The 4642-nt window shown below is 36.6% G+C and overlaps 1 long non-coding RNA gene across 3 annotated transcripts; it reads right to left on the bottom strand.

The window, feature by feature from the left end:
• Nucleotides 1–643: 643 nt before the first annotated feature.
• On the bottom strand, nucleotides 644–4113 carry LOC113286105. 3 transcript variants are annotated; one of them, XR_003329108.1, is made up of 8 exons: nucleotides 3989–4113; nucleotides 3511–3675; nucleotides 3281–3433; nucleotides 2924–3086; nucleotides 2130–2812; nucleotides 1389–1600; nucleotides 1045–1265; nucleotides 644–886 (listed from the first exon to the last, which is right to left on the bottom strand). It is a non-coding gene; the product is annotated as an uncharacterized LOC113286105 (long non-coding RNA). The 3 variants fall into 3 exon arrangements; XR_003329107.1 differs by having other exon boundaries at nucleotides 1155–1265; XR_003329109.1 differs by having other exon boundaries at nucleotides 1155–1265; nucleotides 3352–3433.
• Nucleotides 4114–4642: the final 529 nt, after the last annotated feature.

The raw sequence follows: 4642 nt of genomic DNA, 5'->3' as shown, positions 1-4642 counted from the left end.
GACTGAAGCAGCCTTTGAACGACCATTGTGCATGGTTTAGGCAGAGACTATTCGTTCTCAACCTCTTGTAACTCACTTTCATAACCTCTAGAATCCCATTCTAACACTACACCAAATTCTGGGATGCGTATCAGAACTGAGCCGTTACTAAAATGGTTTGTAACGGCTCTTGCATGTTGTAAAAGTGGGTGTTACATTTTTTGTAACGGCAACGGGGCCATTACGAATTTGGTTGTAACGGCTCTCTTAACAGATGAACGCCGTTACTAATTTTCCACGGTAACAACTCATGGCCGTTACGAATTCTTTTATAACAATGCTGTCGTAATGTGCTCGAGCCGTTACTACGTAGCAAATTGTAACAGCTTACAGCCGTTACTTCGTGGCAATTTGAAACAGGTTGAAGCCGTTACGAACTTTTTGTAACAACAAAAAAATTACTGCCAGTCAACCTTGACCTGGTCAAAATTGGTCGATATTGACCAGGTCAAAACTGACCGGCAGTTCATTTTCTGCCGGAAATGTGCCGGAATATCAATTATCCTGCACACACCATTCAATCCATTCATCATCCACAATCAACAGTAACTTCTTCAATCAATTCAAATCTCATTCAATTCATATCAAAAAGGAACAAAATTCTTCTAAATAATTTTTTTTGTTGTTAAGTATCAAATTCTAAAGGAATACATAAAAATTTACTAAGTTCCTAAGTTCAGTCAAAAAAAGGCAGTTTCCCACCTTGATGATCCTCCCTGCAATGTCGAATTTCCCATTCAAACTCTGAGCAGTTCTAGCATCTTCAAGACGAAAAAACCGAACCTTTTGCACTGTCCAGTCTCCTGGTCAAGAGGCACCAGCTCCACAACTCGAATGGTTCAAACACCTGGAAAAAACAATATCACCTAAAATAAGATCAAGTTTGGACATCAGACATCTTACCTATTACACAACAGAGCATATAGTAATCCTTACAAGAAAAGGAATGCTATTAGAGAGCCATCGAAAGAAACCAAAACATAATGAAAAGAAAAAATAAAGAACCTTGTCCAAGGAGCAGGTTCATTTATCATGAGAGTACTTGAGTAGCACAACTGTGTTAATACTTCAACTTTTAAAGAAGATAATTCTATGACGTGCATTTAGAAACATACAAGAGAACCACCATGCTGAGCAATTGAGGCAAAGTACAATGGGTACTAAGGGATGGGGCAAAGAACACCATCTTTCTCTGAGCTGATCAATAATTGCATCATCATATGAACCTGAGATGCAAACAAGGAAACAATTATCAGATTTTCTTTCACTCCGGTTTTTTAAATACATGTAGGAGAGATAAGATTGTGTAGGGCTTGCACCATCAGTGAGAAAGGAAAGAGGAAATGAACCTGCCATAACAGCGAATTAGATCAGGAATGACTGTTTCTCTGGCATCTCTTGAGCATGGCATGCAGAAATTCATCCATGGTTACTTGTATGCTCTCCTCATCCAATGTCTTAGTAAGATCTTCTAGGCTTAGTTGCCTGTTCAAGGCATATGATATGACACTTTTAACAACACCTTCAAGTTCTACACCACTGAAGTTCTTCGTCCAAGCAGCTGCATCCAAAAAATAAATATGTCAAATTACAAGACAAGAGTCAGATAACTGACACATTTTTACTCTTAGTAAAATGCTCTCGATCATCCAATATCAAGATCACATTATAAACATCCTTAAATCTCTCCCCAAATTTTAGAGGAGGCATCATTAGAGCATTCATATTAGCATCATGACCGCCAAAACTGAATGGTTTCTGCAATTGAACAAATTAGTATCTTTAGAGAGAAACCAGTCAACAACAAGTCATATGGAAACAAGTACATATTTAATTGACTAATCTCAACATGTATATTACTCCTTTACACATACAGAAGATGATCAAGCTTTTAAGGCTAAACTACTCGGTGTTGAATCAACGCGGCATGAATAATCTGGAACACGTGCTATACCTGCACAAGCATATCTCGTTTGACTATTTCCACCTAAGCAGGAGTCTAATTGACCGTAAAGTGGCAGCTACAGCCATATGAATCTTTTAGTAGATAAGAGTTTTTTTACTTCATTAGAACTATGATGGAAACATACCCATATCTTCAACAATGGAGGTGTTGGAGGATGGATGGGTAACCTTTCCCATGGTCTGCCTACAGTCTGAGAGCAACTCATCCAATCTTCCATTCTACAAAATGAAAGATAAGAAATCAAAACGTTTGCAGGGTGTTCAGGTAACAACTTGAGCACTCAGACAAACACTGAACTTAAGTACAAAACATAGGTATTTGTCTATAAGAAGAAAATGACATTTAGCATAGGTTTGAAAGAATATTAGAACATGGATAAGAAAAAGACGCAAACAAAACGTCCTAGGCAGTCGAGACAGATGATCCAGCAAATCCAGCATCCAAAATTCCAAATCCTACATGGATGACCAAAATAATCCTTAGAATAAAGTTTGCCTTCTTGAAAACTTCGTCTATAGCAATTGATTTCTCTTGACTACTTGAATCCCATGTAACTTCTTCATCAGACAAATTACTATGACCAAATTCTAAACCCGGTGCATCTGGAACATTTTTGGATGTGCCCAAATCATTGCAATCAACCGAACATCTGTACAAATTGATGGTTTTTGATAGGCACTCGCGAGCAGATAACACCAATACGTTATTACATACATAATCGACGTCCTTGACAGTCCACTGGCCTCATCGGCATCAATAAGTTCTTGTTTCTTCATGAATTGAGTACCTGTTCCATCTGAAGTTCGTCTGAGACATACGAAAAATCATTCAAGGAAACCATTGTTACACAAGTTTACACAGAACAAACAACCAAATAAACATAAGAATATCGAATAAAATGAGACCTTTGGTACTTACTCATAAAGGGTAATCAATAGTGCATAAGCCACGGAATTCTTTTGTGGTAAAAAAAGCCTTTTTCCTTTACTTTTCTTCCCTAAAGTTTTAGACTACAAACCATATAAACAATTTCCTCTTCGAGGTCCAAGCGAATTTGAGAAGTATCTCCATCTCCGAATCTCTGTGCAAATAAAATCACATGCATTTAGTCTACATATAGCAGGAACTAAGATATTTCACCAACCAATCCCTAAGGTAACAGAACACATGAGAAACCAAGGATAAGCATGATCTTAGGGAAGACATTGCAAATCAGTAAATTATTTTCATAAGCATGAGCTAAAGAAATCCTCAACCAACAAAAATAAAAATCACCAGCCAATTCCTTGATGCTTCATCGATAAGTAACCTTCCCAATTCAGCCATTGCATTCTCTATTTCCTTACCCTATTGCTCGATTTCTCCTCGAGTTTCTAATCCTCATACATAGTCCTCTGCGCCTTTGTCTTTTTCTGAATTAGGTGACACCTAATTACCAAAGCAGTTATAAACGTGAATGCATCAAAATAATGTAAACATGGATTAACAGTTATAAACATAGTTACCCTCATTATAAACTTGAAAACCATCTGTTTGTTGAGTGGTTAGGATCAGCAGCAAACAGGATCATCAGAGAAGCCGAAGAAGCAGCACTCATGGCAAATGGCCATAAACAACATAGCTTTGGACCAGTTATTCAAAGTTCAAATCTTGAGGAGCAACAACACACCCTGAAATCATAAAATAGACACCCATGTTAGAAAAATAAACCTAAAATCAGTTCATACTTACAAACCCAAAAATAGAAATTAACATAAACCAAAATCAGTTCATACTTTCAAACCCTAAAATAAAAATTAAAACAATATATCAAAATAGAAATTAACATATTCAGAGATTATATTATCAAATTTAGCAAATGAAAGCCAAAATCGATTAACATATTCACGGATTAAGATGAAAAAACCCAAAATCGAATCTAAGATAAAACCCTAAAATCAGACGATGAAAAAAAACCTTAAAATCAGACGATAAAACACATACCTAGTTTGTTAATCGATTCATCTGAGAGGTTTTTGTGATGATTGAGGTTTTTATGATGATCTGGTTTAATGAAAAAGAAGAGAGGCTGAGAGCAGAAGAGAAGAGAAGAGAGGCTGAGAGCGAAGAGAGAAAAATGAAAATGAAAACTGAAAATTCAATCTGCTTTCATTAGGGCATACCCATATCACGCATGTGAATCGCACACGCATGGTAGGAAATATCCTATAGTGTTTTTTAAATTTGGGTGGAAACACAATGGTACGTGTGTGAATGGCACACTCACAGACTCCAGGTGTTACGATCCTGGTGTGACCAAGCGTGTGACTGGCACGGCTAAAAAAAATCGTAGCGGCTTAACTCTGTTACGAAATTTTAAAAATTAGTAACGGATGTTACGATTTTTTTGTAAGTGGCATTTGTAACGGGAAATTTGTAACGGCCTATAATCCGTTACGAATTGCTGTTACGATTCCAGGAATTTGGTGTAGTTAACCTCTCTCAGATTTTAGGTAACTATAGTAAGCAATCTAGAAAAATATAGCCATAACCAATCATGTTTTTATTTATATTGTTTCCAAAAAAAAATTGGTTTACCTTTTTGAGTGTCTTTTGATCATGGCCTGTTTTGTTAAAAGAAAAAGATGGTTTAATGCA

Source organism: Papaver somniferum, chromosome 6, assembly GCF_003573695.1.
Source record: "Papaver somniferum cultivar HN1 chromosome 6, ASM357369v1, whole genome shotgun sequence".
Taxonomy (NCBI): Eukaryota; Viridiplantae; Streptophyta; class Magnoliopsida; order Ranunculales; family Papaveraceae; genus Papaver; species Papaver somniferum.
Note: the sequence above shows the minus strand (reverse complement) of the source record. Positions and strands in the feature narration are given on the sequence as shown.